Source organism: Carya illinoinensis, chromosome 4, assembly GCF_018687715.1.
Source record: "Carya illinoinensis cultivar Pawnee chromosome 4, C.illinoinensisPawnee_v1, whole genome shotgun sequence".
Classification (NCBI taxonomy): Eukaryota; Viridiplantae; Streptophyta; class Magnoliopsida; order Fagales; family Juglandaceae; genus Carya; species Carya illinoinensis.
The window spans coordinates 36219639-36240686 of NC_056755.1; the positions used below are offsets into that span (position 1 = coordinate 36219639).

Consider the following 21048-nt stretch of genomic DNA (forward strand, 5'->3'; position numbering starts at 1 on the left):
AAAAATCGACACAACTCTTTTTATTAAATATGAAAATGATGATATTCTTTTAATTCAGAGTTATGTTGATGATATAATATTCGGGGCTACTAATGAAAATATGTGCCAAGTTTTTGCTAAGACTATGCAGGAAGAATTTGAAATGAGCATGATGAGAGAACTTACATTCTTTCTCAGATTGCAAATTAAGCGAACAAAAAGTGGGACATTCATCAATCAATCAAAATATATTAAGGAATTACTCAAGAAGTTTGGAATGGAAGGTGCTAAGGAAATTGGAACACCAATAAGCCCATCCACTAAACTTGATAAAGATGAATCCGGTAAGCCAGTTGACTCGAAGGTATATTGAGGTATGATTGGTAGCTTATTATATTTGACAGCCAGTAAGCCAGATATTATGTTTAGTGTGTGCTTATGTGGACGCTTTCAATCATCTCCAAAAGAATCTCATTTTATTGCAGTTAAGCGCATTTTTAGATATCTTAATGGTACAATTGACCTAGGGTTATGGTACCATAAACACACATCTTTCGATCTAATTAGTTACACAGATGCAGATTATGCTGGTTGTAAAATAGATCGAAAAAGCACTAGTGAGGCATGTCATTTCTTAGGTCATGCATTAGTTTCCTGGTTTAGTAAAAAATAAAATTCAGTTGCACTATCTACTGCTGAGGCATAATATGTTGCTGTGGGTAATTGTTGTGCTCAAATACATGAAGCAACACATTGAAGATTTTAAACTCATGTATAATCACATTCCAATTAAATGTGATAATACAAGTGCTATAAATCTTTCAAAAAACCCAATTCAACATTCTCGAACTAAGCATATTGAAATAAGATATCATTTTATTCGAGATCATGTGCAGAAAGGAAATATAGTACCAGAGTTCACAAACATACACGATCAATTAGCAGATATTTTCACAAAATCTTTACCAGAAGATAGATTATGTATGATTAGAAGAGAAATAGGTATGATGCATGCTATGAATATCTCTTAAAAGATAGACCAGAGTTAATAAAAGTAGAGAGATTTTTAAATACTTTTATATAAACTTGAGGTTCTTAGCCTCATGTTTGAGACGCTCATTTTTTTCATACAATATCATGCCATCCCTATCCACGAGAGCTAGCAAGCGGAATGAAGAATCTAATAGAGATTTTAACTGTTTATTCTTCTGCCGAAGGATTCATTCCCTTGTGTGAGACTCTTGAACAATTCGTTAAAGTACAACAATTTTTTTTTAAGCTTTTCAACTTCATGGTTTCTGGCTTGTAGCCGCCGGATAATGCAGAATATACTTCAATTTTTTAAAATACTATTAATAGATGAAAATACCCATACAACTTTAAAATAATTACAATTTTCAAACTTAAGGATATGGTCATAATCTTTTAAAATTCAAATAATCGTCATTTCTACCTTATAAAGCACTTTTTTTACTTTATTTTCAAACAAATATAACATATTTGAAAGTGCTTTAAACATATGGTAACCAAACAGTAAATAAATTTTTAATACTGAAACTTATTACTAAAGTTATAAGTTATAAATCCTAAAGCCATAAGCTATATATATTTTCCACTACAATCCCAAGCATGCACTTATGGCCTGTTTGCGGTTACGTTATGAGTCTTAAAAAGTATTTAAATATTCTTATAAGCTTTATAATGAAAAAATTAAGTTGTTTGAGTGTTACATATTAAACTACTTTTTAATCTCAAATTAGCTAAAAACTACGTCACTGCTTTTCCTCGAACGCTTTTTTCCAGATAATCTAGAATGTAGTTCAAATTTTAAAAAGATTATTAATGGATGAAAATACCCATATAATTTTCAAATAATTACAACTTTCAAACTATTAAAGATATGGTCATAATTTTTGAAAAATCAACTCATTGTCATTTCTACCTCATAAATGACTTTTTTAATTTATTTCCAAACAAATGCAACATGTTTAAAAGTGTTTTAAATATATGGTTATCCAATAGTAAATAACTTTTTAATGTTAGGAAAAGTTATATCCAATGGGAGCAACTCCTTCATGTATTGGGATTCTAGACAGCTTCATCCTTTTTTCCACTACCACTCATGCAAGCAGTCAAGCATTGACTGACTACATGCGCATGTTGTTGATCTATGATTTCTTTAGTCAAGGGCCGATGCTTTCCACAACCCCCATGAAGTGGGTTGGAATTAGAAAAATCAAGATATGATTATTACATAAATATAAAGTACATCAATAATGTATTTGCCTAAAGCAAGAAAGAATGGCAATCATTCATACGAACTAAATTCGGACAAATTTTCTTGACCTGACTTGATTTGCCGAGAAAAAAACAATAACTTGACTCAGATTAACCTAACCGTTGAGATAGGATGTTAGAAAAACACTAATGAACAGCCTTAGGTGCGTTAGCCCCGGGGTGCACCTGACTTCTCCCCCACCATGTCATGTTAGGGGTGAAAGTCAAAAAACTTAACTCATGTCAGGGTTATTTTCAGAAGTAAAAAAACTTAACTCATGTCAAGGGTGTTTTTGGAATAACAAAAACTCTATGTACAATCACTTTTATGTACTTCTTGTGCACTCCACTAATATAATTGGTTGAATCATTTTTTTAAATATAAAATAACTAATTTAGCCAATATTATTAGTGGAGTACGCAAAAGTGATTGTATGTAACAGAACTCGTGGAAGAAACACAAAAAATTTTGAAAGTTGTAGAGGGAGCTTACGGTCTTTAGAAATCAAAAGGGACTAGGGTCTAATCGGTTCAGATGTGTATGGTTTTGGATATATTTTTTAATCGAATCGGTATACACTAATTTTGAGAATTGAAGAATCAATACCAGACCGACTCATCACCGAAACCGGCACTTTCGAGTTTACTAGCTTCGGTCCATTTTTCCAATTTTGATTTATGGTTTTTATAATTTTTTCAACACGAATTTTTATTATTAGAACTTTGAATTTAGTGTTTCCAGTTACACTATACACTTTTTATATGAGTATATATGATCAAATGTGTAGAAATATATTTATAAAAAAGAATATATGTTATAATTTATTATACCATAAAATGTACTTATCCTTGATATAATATATATATATATATCTATATCAAAAGTAAGTTTATATTAATAACTTAATATTAATATTCATGTTTAAGATTAAAATTTTATTAAATATTAATTTTATATTATTAAATTATTATACATGAATTTTAAGATTTTAAAATTTCATATTATATGAATTAGAAATTTAGCATATAATATATATAATATAAAAAAATTATATAAATTATATATATAAAAAAATAATATATATATATATGAACCGGTCCGGAGTAAAAAATCAAATTGAAATCAGACCAATTTGGAACTAGGTTAAAAAAAAAAAAAATTGATACTGAACCAAACCGGTTTTGCACTAGACCGAACACACCGGTCCGAGCCAATTTCCCGGTTTTTATTTTCAGCCCTAAAAGAGAGAGCTAAAGGGCTCGTGTACTTTCCAAATGTCATAAAGTTTGCCGAAAATGCAATGTGTTGCCTGTCGGAACTCATTTTCTTTCTCATACTACTTTAATTCACTACAACAAAAATAGGTTTTAGTGACAGATGAAACATGTCACAAGAAATGCAAAAAACGTCATGAAATATATTTGGTGACGGTTTCTGACCGTCACCACAACTGTCACATAATGTGCGTTACGGATTACATTTGGTGACAGTTTACTGTACAAGCGTCACTAAAAATATTTTTAGTGACGGTTGGAGATGTGCCGTTTGAAATAACGTTTGAACGTATTATTTTCTGTGACGGTTAGAATCTGTCACAGAATATAACGTTCGAACTTAAAATTATACGTTCGAACGTAAAAAAGACAAGCTGACATCCGAACGAGAAAAGGTAACGTTTGTTGATTATAGTTCGGACGTATAATGTAAACGTTCGAACGTTTATACGTGCGAACGTTACGTTCGAATCTCGAATCCAACGAAAATGAAATAATGTCCGAACGTTTGTATCATGACGTTCGGACGTTAATTCGAATGTTAAGGGAGTAGAGTTCAAACGTAAAGTGTACGTTCGGATGTTTGTAACGTTAAACTTTTTTGACATTCGAACGTTTTTTTAAATTGGGTTTAAACGTTCGAACGTTTTGTTACTATTTTGCATGGTTACGTTCGAACGTATTTTTGAACGTTTAATACTGTTGAAACGTATTTTTTTTACATTCGAACGTACATATCAGAAATGCTAAACTCATCCACTTAATAAACAAACCAATTGTTTTACATTACAGTACATATTTCACAACCAATATTGTTTGAAACTGTTTTCAAATTAGATGTTAAAAACGTAATACAGAAATAAGATTCATTTCTTTTTCTTTCCTCGCCCAGCACGATTCTGTTGCAATGACATAACACGCTCCATTTGCAGCATCATCTCCCGCTGCACTTGCTCTTGGACCTCACTACGGATTCTTTCCTCATGTTCTCTTTGTTGGTCCTGCAAACGTGTCTCTAAATGAGACTGTAGCTCTAAGAGGGACTCCAACTCTTGCTGTCTAGACCTCATATACTCATTCTCGCGTCGTGCAGCTTCTAAATCTTTGGTAAGATTATTAATTTGTGATGTCGATGAGGTTGAGGAAGATGAACCGGAATGCTTGAAAGATCGTCCCAAACCTCTTGCCATACTAGAGTTGGGCCCAAGCACCTGTGAAAAAATGTCCAAGTCACTAGGAGAGGAATCCCCAGAAGCTGACTGCATCTCCATCATTTTTCCCTGCAGTTTGAAAGATCAAAACACACAATAAGTAACATATTAAAAGAAATACAAATAAAAAATAATTTAATCACGTGTTACATAATTTATTCAACAAAAGGAACACCGCTTACATAATTAATTGCAGCTGCAGGATCCATCCACTCACTATGCTCATTAGTGTGAGCAGCAGCATAGACATGAATGAGGGAAAAGTTTTCAGGATCATCACGTTTCTAAGAAAACGACATTAGCAATTTGAAAAAGACAATATTAGTACTTATATAAAAGAATAATAAGAAAAAATATGAATTATTGCGTTTATTAATTACCATTTTTTCAGCAAGACGATGAAATGATCTTGAACCAGCACGATGGTGAATAGTCAGAGCAGATCTATTATTTGCATTTGTAGAACTTAAGTGCTACAAAAATAATTCTCACCGTTAATTGTAATATATGTACATACATATAATATAAACAACAAATATAAATGTAAATAATTATAGAAAATAAATCTAGAATACCTGATATTCTGGAGAGGCAAAAAGATCACAACACTTTATCCAGTCGTCTAATTTCATCTGCTGGAAAGGGGACTGTGCAGCCTCTTCAAACGACTCAAATTTCTTGAAATGGTCGTGACATCGTCCCTTGTGACGTCGGAATAGTGTAGCCATTAACTCATTCACAGTTCTCAAATCCTCACTACGACCAAAGTCGAGGTCAAATTCATCCTAATTATAAATTAATTACGTTAAAAATATAATAAACTAATGTAGGTGAAAAAAATGATATAATAAGTAAACTCACCAGCACACGACTCCGAATGTGTTCCTTAATCTCATTCGGCACATCTCTCCAGGAGCGCACATAAAATGGAGCATATCTCGCTTCACTACCCGAGCACACAAATCCTTAAAAAACATACACAGTTCAGTTATGGCAACACGTACAGCAGATGTTAGCTTCCCACGAATTCCCACCGGTAATAACTTCTGTAAAAATACCTGACAGTCATGACTTTTCAATCCACCAATTTTCCAGTCATCATGACTTACGCATCTACTGATATTTGAAGCATAACCATCTGGCAACTTCACACCTTGCAACCATTTGCAGAAGTCCATCCTCTCCTCCCTTGTCATTGTAAAACATGCATGCGGCATGACCACCCTCTCACCATCCACTCGTAAATGCAAATTATGTTTAATTCCCATTCTCTCAAGATCTTTCCTTGTCTTAATCGTATCTTTCGTCTTTTTATTGATGCTCATCAATGTACCCAGTATATTATCACAAATATTCTTCTCAATATACATTACATCCAAACTATGTCGCAACATGCAGGACGACCAATACGACAACTCAAAAAAAATACTACGCTTTGTCCAATTCAATTCTGCTACGCCTCGTTTTCTCTTGTTCTTTCCCCGACCTTTGCCAAAATTGTTCGCTGCCACATGTACCAATTGTTCCAGGATCTCTTCCCCAGACAACTCATTTGGCGCAATTCTATCTTCTACGCGTCCATCAAACTTAGCGGATTCTGTTCTCCATGCATGATTAGTTGGTAGATAACGTCGATGACCCATGAAACACAACTTTTGAGAATATTTTAACCACTCACTAGTAGTTTCTTTATTACACGTCGGACACGCTAACTTTCCTTTAGTACTCCAGCCAGAAAGATTCTCATATGCCGGAAAGTCATTTATCGTCCACATTACCGCATCATGCATCTGAAAAGTTGTTGATGTGGATGCATCATAAGTTCTGACGCCTGCTTCCCATAACTCTTTCAACTCTTCAATCAACGGCTGCAAATATACGTCAATGTCATTCCCAGGTGATCTCGGGCCGGGGATAAGCAAAGTTAACAAAAAGTTGGGCGCCTTCATGCACCTCCATGGTGGAAGATTGTACGGAATCAACACTACAGGCCAAGTGCTATAACTTGTACTCATATTTCCAAAAGGGTTGAATCCATCAGTTGTGAGTCCGAGACGCACGTTCCTTGCTTCTATCCCAAACTCTGGATACTGATTATCGAAAGATTGCCACGCAAGTGAGTCAGCAGGGTGCCTCATAAATCCATCATTTTGAACTCTTTTCTCTTTGTGCCACTTCATATCGTGAGCTATTTTCTTACACATGTATAATCTTTGCAACCGGGGTTTCAATGGGAAATATCGCAATACTTTAACCGGAACGCTTTTCTTATCCTTCCACCTCGACTCTCCGCATACAGGACATGCTTGTTTCTCCTCGTTCTCATTCCAAAATAAAACACAATCATTCTTGCACACATGTATGGACTTATACTCAAATCCTAATCCCTTTCTCAACTGTTTCGCTTCATAAAAGTTCTTCGGCAATGCAGATCCTTCGGGAAGCACTTCGTTAAATAAGTCTAATACCATGTTAATTGCTTTGGTTGACATTCCACACAATGATTTTATGTGAAGCAACCGCACAATAAACGACATTTTAGAATGTTTTGTACAACCTGGATAAAGCTCACGCTTTGCATCTTCCCACATTTCTGGAAAATTATCTGAATCATTCCGTTGCCCACTTGAGCCATTGTTGTCAACCTCATCCATAAACATCCTAGCTCCAATGTCACTCAACATCTCCTCCATCTCATCTCGCTCATAATCATCATCCACGTTGTGTAAATTTTCCCGCTGACTGAATAAGTCATCCGCTAATTCAGCATACGGCTCACCATGCAGTACCCATCGAGTATAGCCCAAATCCATATCATTCACAAATATATGACTTTCAGCATCATCCAATCCTATCGCACACAAATTTTTACAACCTCGACATGGACACTTAATGTAACCACGACTATCAGCAGACGCCTTTGCAAAATCAATGAAGGCCCTTACTCCACGCGCATAGGGTATGTAATCTTTTCCAAGTCTATCGCGTAGACGCATCCAACTTTTATCCATTTCTAAAAACATAATATTTTTTAGTAATTAAGGTAAAGTTAAATACACATGCATGTCATGATACATCATGTTCAAAGTACTCTTTCTCAAGGTAGTTGGTCCTATCCCATTCGAGATTATATTCTCCATATTGCACAAGTCCCGTCACTCTACTACTTTGAACGTTAGTAAAAATTTCGGCAACACTTCCCCATAGTTCTCCAAGTATACATGTTCACATATAGGGATTATGACCCTAAGAACAGTATACCCCAAGAACAAATGAGGAAGACACCGAAACTTCATACTAAACGTTCAAAGTAGGAATAACGTTTATGTGCAATACAGATAATATAATCTCAAACTGTCCACACTGGACAATTCAGGAATTAATGTACACTTAAATGTACACTAATTCCCAAACGGGTCTAAGGTTATTTATGCAATGTTATACAATATCTAACAAAAAAGTCTACAAATAAATTAGCGCACATTGTTTGAATTATACCGATGTACTAATAATATTTATATTATTAATGATTGATAACACTTAGGAATTATTTGTAGACTTATATAATTCGTAATTTATTATATTATATGTCATTTATCAGCTATATAATATATAACACTAGTATAACAATAAAATATATATTACTATTATAAGTTACTAATAACACTTATATTTTATTTGTTATTATATAGCATAAAATGACAATTTTTACTTATTTATCTCGTATTTAATATAATAGCAAGTAAATTAGATTATAATTACTAGTGCCACTATATATTGATAACACTTAATTGTTATCAGTTATTATATAATTATTACTATTATTGCCAAAATTATTATAATTATTATAATAATTTTTATTATTAAATAAGTAATCCATATTATAATTACTTATCTATTTCTTATTAATCATTTTTTAATACTATACATTACATGATAATTATTATTATGGATTAATATTAATATATACTCTATACTATATATTATTAGATAAAATATTTAAAAATTATTGAGCTATTAGATAAATAAGTATTATTATTTGATAATACTTATTTATATTATCATTTTAGTAATACGATTTTTTATATATACTATATAGTTATGCCTTATAATTGACACTTAGGGTCATGTGATAATTTATTATATTAGTTATTTAACTAATTATATATATAATAGTTATAATTGTAATATTATAATTTATAATTATGATCATCCAATAAATTATATACCAAAATTGTTATTCTTACACAAATAATCACACTATTTATTTATTAAATAAATTGTTATATATATTCTTTTATAACAACAAATTATTAAAATAGACACATAAACTAACAAATAATTATTATTCAAAAACATACACTATACTAAAACATTATCACATTAAGAATAAACATATTCAATAACAATAATTTTTCTTTTTAATTCATCCAAACAACACAAACTTAATCACAAATTATATCCACAATAAAATATAACAATAAAGTTTAGTATATATACCTTGTGCTTTAAATAAATTCTTCTTCAAAAATCACAACTTCTCAACAATTCACAACAAATGATCCTTCAAAAAATACACAATACTAGTTAGTTAAATATATATGAAATAAAACATTGATAATTATCATGTATATTACAAATAAAAAATGAGAAAAACCATTTACCTTAATGCTTAAAAAAATACCTTTGCAAACATATACTCACTATATACCCTCCACTTCTTCTCTTCCTCTCTCTAAAACTCTCTCTCTCCCCACTGCTTTCCACTTCCCCGCTCCGTCTCTCTAAAACTCTCTCTGTCTCTCACTCTAACACGCACGGAGGAAAGCAGAAATGAATCTGCTTTCCCGTGCGTGAAAGTTTTATTTTCTGCTTGTTATGCGATTAACGTTTGGACGTTCATTAATAAACGTTCGGACGTTTAATTTTACGTGCGAACGTTTAAGCATTAACGTTCGAACGTAAACTTATCCCGCCCCATAATTATACAGTACGTTCGCACGTATGTACGTCCATCCAACGTATTCGTCATCAACGTTCGAACGTTTATATAGTACGTTAGAACGTACTGTGCAAATTTGGTTTAAGCGGGAAATTTCCCTCCGAATTTATTATAACGTCCGAACGTCCAAATTTAAGTTCGAACGTTAATATTATTATTTACATATTATATATTTAGTATATTCCTCATAATATACTTATATATTAAATTATAAATTATACAATATTAATTAATATATAATTTGTACCAATTATATAATATATAAGTCTAATATTATATAAGAACGTATATATATATTATAACTTTATATAAATATAATATATATAAAATATATATTATATTATAACTATAATATATAATAAGTATATTATATATTATAGTTATAACAAGTATAGTTTTAATATATTATATTGGAAAAATTGTATATTATCCTAGTATAGTATACTTTAATATAGTATATCTTATAACTATATTACTTTTCTAATAACTATATTAAAGTAATATAGTTATTAGATAATGTAGTATAAATATTATATAATATATTATCTATACTATACTTATAATATAGTATAAGTATTATATACTATATTATCTATATTATAGTCTATAATATAGTATAAGTATTATATAGTATGTTATCTATATATAATAACTATATAATATCGTATAATATATTATATAGTAAATATATTATAGATATAATATAGTACTAGTACTATGTTATATATACTACTTGTATATAATATAGTATATATACTACAAATATAGTATATGTATATACTATATATATTATATACTATATAATTACTATATAAGTATCTATAGTTATTATATAGATACTATAGTATATACACTATAGTATTGGATATATAAATAACTATATAATACTACTATATAATATATACTATATATATTAACATATTAAATAGTATTAAATATATATATTAATATTATTACAATAATATATACAATAATATTATATAAGTATACACTAGATATAATATAATATATTAGTATATATAATATAATATATAATAACATACGAATATATATTATAATATTATATACTATATAATACGTATATAATATACGTATATAATATAGTATACTATATTATTATATACTATATAATATAGGTTTCAATAATACGTATATAACACTATATACATATTAAAACTACATACTATATAACACTATATAGTATACACTATATAAAACATAAGTGTAATATACTATATACTATATAGTATAACACTATATAGTATATAGTATACACTATATACACGTATAACAGTATATAGTATACGCTATATACACTATTAACACTATATAATATATAATATATAATATTATATATCATATTATATAGTAATATATAGGTAATATAATATATATTATATTATATATATTATATAATATATATAATATAATATATAGTGTAAAACCGTTCGAATGTTATGACCAAAACGTGCGGACGTTTTGATTGACGTCCAAACATAATAGACGCACGTTCGCATGTATACGTGACGTCCGAACGTAAAAGTTATACGTTCGCACGTATGCTTTTAAGTCCGAACGTAATCTACATAACGTTCGCATGTGGAGTTAACATCCGAACGTTAATTAATTAACGTTCGGACGTTAACTGTATATAAGGCCAGGCACGACGGTTTCCAGGCCATAACTTGTACGAAACCGGTTATAAAACTCAAACTCTCTCATCCTCTCCGCCACGCACGCCGCCGCAACCGTCGCCATCCGCCACCGCAACCGTCACTAAAAGGTAATGTACCCTCTCCCTCTTCTATTTCCTTGCTTTTAATCGGTGGGTTTCAAAAATTCGAAACCCACCGTAGCCCGGTTATAAACTTGCATTTCCGGCCACCATTCGCAGTAAAATGATAGAATAGGACCGTAGAAACATTTCCCATCTTTTGAAATGCATATTTTGGTTGTTTGTGGCTTCAAAACATGCATTTCGAAGCTTTCGGTAATGGCTGAGTCGACTCAGCGATTCCGTGCCGTAACGTTCGGACGTCACGACACAACGTCCGAACGTGTGACCTTTTGTATTCTTTACGTTCGCACGTTATATTGTTACGTGCGAACGTATTAGTTTTACGTGCGAACGTTTTTATCCAACGCTTTAACGTAACGTTGGATAAAACGTTCGAACGTAAACCGTTGATCTTCTTCGGCTAATAAGAACGTCCGAACGTATGACGGTTCAAATTCATTACGTCCAAACGTTTAGGTAATACGTTCGGACGTAGTGAACTTATTCGCACGTTTTTATCGAACGTTTGAATGAAACGTTCGATAAGAACGTCTGAACGTAGCATCTTTGTATATTTGGACCTATTTTAACGTGCGAACGTACATTGTATTAACGTTCGAACGTTTCCTATTAAAATTTTTTTATATTGTTTCTTTTAGGTATTATTATTTTATATATTGAAAAAGTGAGTTTCTTTAAAAGTTTTACTCACAAAATTATGTAAATTTATAAGGATGATATTTTAATTTTTAGTATAATCTATATATGTCATAATACGTATGTATCTGTGATTATAATCATTTTTTTTAAATGTTATAACTTATATATTTTTTTTAATTTTCAGGATATGGCTCAGTATATGACGACAAGGAAGCGAGGGAGGGATGGAGGCAATCCGGACATCGCTCGACTGGGGGCACGAACTGTTATGGGGGAACGAGAAATCCTCATTAATGAGTTTGATGAGCTCAGCTGGGAGCAAAAGACGCTGAGAGACGTCTTCGTCACTAGAGGCTGGGGCCCCATATGCACATTGAGGGGAAAGATTTACCCCACAATGGTTCGAGAGTTTTACATTGGGATGGCCACCATGCCTAACGATGCATCATCCCATACTCTCAGTGTACGCGGTGTACAGTTTCAGTTCTCGGCGGATGTTCTCGCCGACTTGCTCCAGATTCCGCGTATGCTACCTGAGTCGACAGCTGCTCAGGCTGATGACATAGCAGCTGCATTTTCCCCGAGCATATTCGAGGCAGATCCAGCCGCTTCTGCTTCATCTTCGGGCCCTGTTGAGTTTATGCCCAGTCATGAAGAAGATCGACCCAAGGGCGATCCTATTGCTGCTGAGGTTGGTGAGGATGAGCGGGACCAGGATTTCTACATCCTCACTGGCACGGACCGCACAAAGCTCGATAGGCCGAACTCCTTCAGCCAGAATCAGCTGCTGCCTTTCTTTCGCATGTTGCACATTTTTGTTGCAACAAATGTAGACCCGGTGGCACATAAGAGCACATTCAGTCGGGCTCGTGCACAGTTCCTGATTGGCTTGGCACGTGGTGAGTCCATTGACTTGCCCCTTGTTATATTTGAGCGGATCTGTTACGAGGCCAGCATCGTTACCACGGATAATCTCCCGTACGGAGTCATCATCAGCCGCTTATTACTAGCCCGGGGAGTGCCACGACAGGCGGAGGAGATGGTGATAAACCAGATGAGCCCTATCGACATAACCACACACCGCCGGAGCATTGGACAGGGGAGAGGCTCATCTCGGCGTCAGTCTGGTCCTACGCCAGATCTTGTTCCCCCGACTGAGTCTGGGGCCGATGTTGCTCACCCGTCGGCGAGTACTAGTCAGCAGCTGGGAGTTACATCTGCTGGGGATGTGGGACCTGCTTGGTTGATACAATGATGACAGATATGAAGGCGCATATAGACCGACAGATCGATAGACAGATTGCACATATAGATCAGGCTGTCGCACATCTTGCACATCATGTAGATGTGCTAAACAATAAGGTTGAGACATTGACTGAGGAGTTTCGATCTTTTGTAAACCAGCAGTTCTGAAAGTGATTTGTAAAAATTTATCATTCGATCATTTTTTATTTTCGACATATGTAATGGACACACATATTTAATGTATGTATTGTGTAGCTTAATTTCTACTCTTAATTTTTTTTAATATCACGTTACTCAACCTTACTATTAAAAAATTATATATTATGGTTAATTTATGTAATTTAACATATAACGTTCGAACTTTATCACATTAACGTTCGAACATTGGCGCTAATATATTCACGTTCGCACGTAAATAGTTAAAACGTTCGAACGTTCGCGCTAATTTTTTTACGTTCGCACGTAATTTATACATAACATTCGAAAGTTACTGTGACGTGCGAACGTATTATGTGAAACGTCCGAACGTTTTGAAATTCTTGCCCAACATTTAGTGACAGTTCTCACAAACCGTCACAGTAAATACGTTTTAGTCACAGTTTGGAAACCGTCACTATTTATAATCTGTCACTAAAAACCATATTTGTTGTAGTGATTTTGTGTCCAAAATCTTCTATTCCAGGTGATTTATTAGATCTTTTTAAATTTTTTGTTATATTGAAACATGAGCATTTGTTGTGTTCCTTTCCAGAGTGGACGAAAATCGCAATGGCAGAAGATCTTCACAGAGTGGCATGAGTTTCCTTTCCTTATAGACTACAAGAGAGAAAACAAGAGACATGTGCCTGATTTTTGTACAATATACTGATTACTGGGTTAGTTTTATTTTAAAATCATTTTTTTTTTATTTAAAAAGATCAAAAAGAAAAAAAAAATATTGGCATACTGAATACGCTAAGTCTAGGAAAAAAATGTCAACTCACATGCGCCACGGGCTAACTCATCCAGATCGATCTGTAGCAAAACTCAGGATGTTAACCTTAGTTGGAGTGATGCTACACCTACTGAAATTCATCACAAAACTCGACTGTGTAAATTTTTTTAAGAAAGAAAAAAATATAAATTTATCAAAATATACTTCTTTAACCATTAAGGTTTTTTAAAAAATCAATTGATAAATAATATCGGTGGCTCCCCTCCGTGAAGGTAGAGTTTTCCTTGTTTTATAACCCATATCATGCCACGTAAATTCTTGGACTATGTTCCAAGTGAGCCTGAGCATTAGCATTGATTTAGTAAAATAAGATTTGTAGAGTGAATATTGGATCTCCAAATTTGTAAAGGTGCTGTTCATAACTATGTAAAATATATATATATAGATACATAATCTAATATAATGAAATTTAGGATCATATTATGCAAATATGTCTTTGCATATACATATGCATAAACCAATCTCACTGCTCTCCAATCTTGTTAGTCCTTGGTGTCAAAACTTCTAGCAACAATCACATCCCACATGCACCTCATCAATAACAATACGTCCATACAAAATGATATTTCCTTTAGAAATAACCCTAAATGAAAAGGAGGGGAAAAAACCAATTCCAAGCGAAATAAACTTCTCCTACATCATGCCTGAATAGGTTCTAAATATGGTAAAACTTAAAAATTTTGATTATAGAAGTTCACTACTACAAATTAGGTATGAAATTATACTGAACCTTCTACCTTCTCTACCAAGGAAAATATGAGAGAGTTTGTTTATATTCATTTACGAAGTAGAAGACTCAACCTAGATTTTGTTCAAATCCTTCAACTTATAAGTTAGTATGGAAGATACACCATCCATTCTGCTTTTATGGTATGATTTAATTTGTTGGATTCCAATTTCTAAATCATTTCTACAAATGAAATTCTATTATATCAGGAGTGTGGAATATGTCATTCACATGGAGTTGCAAATAAAATTTGTATTTTTGTTCAAAAGCTTGTTCTAACTAATTTTGTTTCTTCCCTCATGTATACTTGTTCTAACTAACTTTTGTATATTAAAATATTACTTACTTTAGCTACAAGTTCCTCAATGAATGATTAGATAACATAACGGCCAACTGGCCACCTATGGCTCAAGGTGGCTCAATCTCATCTAGTCACCCAGCCCATTCAACCACCACAGTGGTGGCCCAATCTGGCCAACCTTGTAGAGGCCAACCCAACCATCATGGATAGCTAGATAGAGGTGTAAGAATAAACCGACAAATCGGAAAACCGGCCCGGACCGGTTGGTTCGGTTCGGTTTGGAATCAGTTATTTCATTTTAAAAACCGGTCAAATTCGGTCTGGAATCGGTTTTATGTTTTCCAACACCGAATCGGACAGGACCGGATTGGACTGGTTCGCATATTATATATATATTTTATTAATTTTTAATATTATATATAATATATTTTATATATAATATATATAATTATGTATGAAATAATATATTATAATTCATAACATAACATTTTAATCTTAAACATGAATATTTATTTGATTATATGTTTTAAATATAAAATATATATATTAAATACATTTTATTACCTAATAAATTCTCAATACATTTCTTTTGATGAATACATTAGTAATACTAATATACTTAATATATTAAAACTGAAAGCCAGACCGGACCAAAACTGGTAAAACTGGATATACCGGTTTAGGAGGGTAACCGGTGCGTAATCGGTTTTCAAAAATAACAAACTGGTACATACCGGTTCAGTCCTAGATTTTATTCAAAATCGGACCGAACTGGACCGGTTACATCTCTATAGCCAGATTAGGCCAACCCATGATGGCCTAATTTTTGCTTCATTTATTTTTCCTTAATCCACTAAAGATTTTGCAAACAATCTACTTTTATATGTTATATCTTCATATTAGGACTATTCATCCCATTCCAATCTGGGAACTTGGGTATATCCAGACTAGAACCCGTGTTTCAAATTCGAGTCGGAACCTGGACCGGGTTAGCCTGAGTTAGACTTGGGCCAAAACTCAGATGAATTTAGGTTTTTAAAAACTCAATTCCAAGTTCCGTGTTTGAACACGATTTTTTTTTTCAATAAATAATTTTTTGTTTTTATTTCAATCTTTGTTCGTAATCTTGTGTTTGCAAAACCGTATTATGCCTTGGAACTGATTGGATATATAAAGATAAAAAGTCTTTAAAGAAAGCTGTTCAGTCCCAGCAGCAGCGTCACTTTCATCGAAATGGCAATGGACTTGGGAATGGGTGAACTTACCGTAAAGGCATATATACGTACGCAAAATGGCAGAGTCAGCAGACCCATTAAAAGCCCCATTATTAAATTGCTTGTCTTCTTTTCCCATATATAGTTTCTGAATTGTTGAAAGGAGTAACGAGGACAACCCATATTCAAACCCACTTCATCAGTATCTTGCTTGCGTGAGGGTTTCTCCTTCACAACTGTTCCTCGATTCAAATATTCCTCGATTCAAATAATCAAGGCATGCGAAAGTGGCGTGGCGTCAAACGCTCAATACGTCCATTCTTGAGGCAGACCCATATCATGATGGCTCGTGAGTGGCACCGTTCGGCTGTGGTGTTTCTGCTTTGAATTTGAGATATTACTCATAGAGTTTTAAGAGTGTAACCGGTCCAGTTCAGTCTTGTTTTGAACAAAATTTAAGACCGAACCGGTATACACCGGTTTTACATTTTTTAAAACTGATTACAAACCGATTATTCTCATAAACCGGTATTCCAGTTTTGCTGGTTTTCGGTCTGGTTTGGTCCGATTTTCCGATTTGAATGTATTATATTATATATTATATAATATAATATATTATAGCGTATAATACTATAGTGATAATATATTGTAATATATTATAATATATATTATAATTCTATTATAGACTATAATGTTATAATATAATATATAATATAATGATATATTATAGTTTATTATAATATATAGGAATATAGTATTACTATAACTATTAATATGCACTATTTAATGTTAATATAACTATTAATACAATAAACAAAATGATATAAGATTTTAAAATTTAATATTATATTAATTAGTAATTTATTATATAATACAAAACTATTTTATATATAGTTATATATTACATATAAATATTATATATAATAGAAAAAATTAAAAAATATATAAACCAGTCCGGTCCAGTTTTAGAAAAAGAAAAATAAAAACCGGACCGATTTTGACTGGTTTTAAGAAAAATAAAACCGGTATCGGACCGAACTAAACTCGGGACCAGACCGATCCCACCGGTTTGGTCCTGTTCGATTCATTTTACCTTTTTTATTTTACACCCCTACTCCTACCCATCATCGAAGCATATGCAAGCAAACCAACAAAAACCAAATGACCATTTCTTTTTTCAAAGTGGAAGACACGAAAGAGAGGACAATGGCGATTAACCATACCGTGTTGAAGAGAAGAACCACCATTTTTTTTTTTTGGGCGAGAGAGAGAACGGGTTGGGGGGGGGGGGGAGGAGGATACGGCGAAGGGGAAGGATTTTTTACCCCATTTTAAAAAAATCCAGGTACTGGGTTTAAAATCTAGGTTCCAGGTTTTAAATCCAGGTTCCAGCTTTTAAACCCGATACTCGTCCCGGGTACTTCTGGGTTTTGCTATGCGGGTTTCAGCCCAGAATCTTCAGGGCCGAAACCTGTAACCAGAACTCGATTGTTTGGGTTTCCGGGCTGGGCCGGAATAAATCCGACCTGGATAAACAATCCTACTTCATATCAAACTAGCAAGAAACCCTGAACATTTCTTATAGGATATGACAAAAAAATTTGTCATCCAACATTTGAGTAAAAATGAACAAACTTAAAAAGATAGTGAATCGGATAGAAGATAAATAAAGAACAAACTTAAAAAGACAGTGAATCTGTGCTGCTTAGGAATCATATCTAAACATTTGACCTAAGAGGGATATACAACCACTCTCATACAATAGAGTGACGATGATCCTTCTCAACACATGAGACATAACTTGTACATTCACTCCAACCCTTTGTTTTAAAATTTTGATTGTAGAAGTTCACTACTCCATATTAGGTATGAAATTATATCAATTCTTGGACCTTCTGGCTTCTCCACCAAGGAAAATATGAGAGATTTTGTCTAGATTCATTTACAGAGTCAAGTAGACCAAACGTGGCAAAACCCTTCCAAACCAACGAGGAAGATGTAGTATAATGTATGAAAAATTGCAGGAGGAGCATACAACTGCTTGATCTCGTTGAGTATTAACTATCTAATCTGCACTGTGTTTGTTTATTCTCAAACATAGCCTAAACCATCGCAAGAAAGAAACAGTTCCCAACAACCATGGTTATTCTTAAATAAGTCTATCAAAGCTGGTTAATATTGATATGGTTATTCTCTGTCTGTTGTTATAATTGATGACTAGGTCTGTGGTCAATTTGTCCACGTAAAGTAGTAAATGTCTTAAAGCTCTTTCGATTTAAATTTAACTAGTAAATGTTTCGTGTTGCCTTTTTTTTCTTCTTTCTAAATTTTCACTTTAATCAGAGGCAACTATTTTCCCTGCTCATATTATGGGAATGGCCATTCACCTAGGAGCAGATAGGCGGGCCCCAGTGCTTGATCAAGATTTTAAAATGATGCACTGTTATATCTGGATCTAGGAACAGGATGTAATGTGTAAATGGAAAATCACTCCAAAACATTCTATTGCTACTGAAATTGTTGTACCAGCTTTTGGAGAAATGATTCTTTGTTCACTACATATTTTGGGAGTAGAAGTCGATAATTGCAATTAGACTTGGCTGCAATGTTAAACAAATTTGACATAATTAATATTGCCCTTGACACCATGGAAGGGTTTTCATTCATGAGGCCACTTTGGTTATAGAAGATTCTAATATGAGTAGTAGGAAAGAAAGAAATTAGTGTAAGGTCTGAACATCTAGGGAATCTTATCTGCAGTGCGTATATGCATGAGTATGCCCTCCCTCTTCCTCCCCTCCTCCCCCTTCTCGCTCGCCCGCCACCTGCCCAGCAACCCTCCCCTTCTCAATGCATAATGCATCAGTGTGTGCTGAGGGATGGGTTTTATCAGAAAACAATTGATTTCGTTTTAGGTTGTGCTGGTCCCTGTTATAGTTGCTCCCGAAAGCTTTGGACAAATTCCACACTGAAGAGCATACATATTGATGGAGTCCTCTCTTTCTACTTATTTCTTGGCTGGAATTGATATAGGTTTGACAAGACGTGGTTGGAGAATTGACCAAAGCCATGAAAAAGATCGGCCTAGATATGCGTGTCAGCTTTGGTAAGATTTTCATGTCCAGTTATTGGGAGGAAAAATTACAGTTTGGAGTGATAATATTTTTCTTTCTGGGTTCCTCAATGTTTCATCCTGTTTACTATGATCTTTGTTTCTATCATGGGCAACACTAACTTGCTGGATTGATGTAGGTCAATGATACAATCGGAACACTAGCAGGAGGTAGATACTGCAACCAGGATGTCATTGCTGGTGTCATTTTAGGCACTGTTACAAATGCAGCATATGTAGAAAGGGCACATGCTATTTCCAAGTGGCATGGTCTTCTTCCCAAATCCGGAGGGATGGTTAGTGTATTTCGGTGGTATCAATTTTGTGAAACTGTTACCTGCATTTTTTCGTCACTTGTTTTGTTTCACTTACAAAATTGTTCAGGAGTAGTTCTCAGTGTTTACTGTTAAGTGCAAGATGATGAACCGACAATAAGTTATTTTTATCATAATGTAGGTTATCAATACGGAGTGGGGTAACTTTCGGTCATCCCATCTTCCACTAACAGAATATGATCAAGCACTAGACGATGAGAGCTTCAACCCTGGAGAACAGGTCAACTACTGTGAAATCTGAATCATGCCTTAAATACATCTCTGCTTATTTGAATGGCTCACTGAATATTTGTTACACCTCAATTCCTGATTGTTGTGTGCAGATCTTTGAGAAGATAATTTCTGGTATGTATTTTGGGGACATTGTACGCAGGGTTCTGTGTAGGATGGCTGAAGAAGCTACATTTTTTGGTGATCCTGTTCCACCCAAACTGACAGTTCCTTTAATAATGTGGTACGAAAAATTTTTATATGCCACCCTGTTTAATTACTTGCCTCTTTTTCTGATGGTGACTTTTTTTTTTTTTTTGATAGAAAACCTACTTTCATTGATTAATTTGCAAAGGCACTAGATACATCATTCAAAACAGAATTCACGACCACTAAAGGTCCACTCTCAGTCCACACCCTCTCTTTGGAATCCCCGACAGCCAACCTTGCAGCATTGTGTGCTGCTCCATTTGCTGACCTGTGAACAAAAGACAGCTTCCAACCCGGATGAAGCCTCATTTCTTGTTGCAAATCATCTGTTTCCTGGCCTCCCCACGACTGGTCCTCAGCTCTTGAATTGACAGCTTCTATGATTGCCTTAGCATCTCCTTCAAATTCAACTTGGGTCAGGTTCATGTCTATACACATGTCCACTGCCCTTTGTAAAGCTGTTTTTTCTGCTTGGGCTGCCGTGAACACATTTTTCCTTGAGGAAGTTAGGCATGCCTT

At 33.7% G+C, this 21048-nt stretch overlaps 1 pseudogene; it reads left to right on the top strand.

Moving 5' to 3' along the window:
• The window catches only part of LOC122306458, a 46955-nt pseudogene extending 26290 nt beyond the window's left edge, over positions 1 to 20665 (top strand).
• Positions 20666 to 21048: the final 383 nt, after the last annotated feature.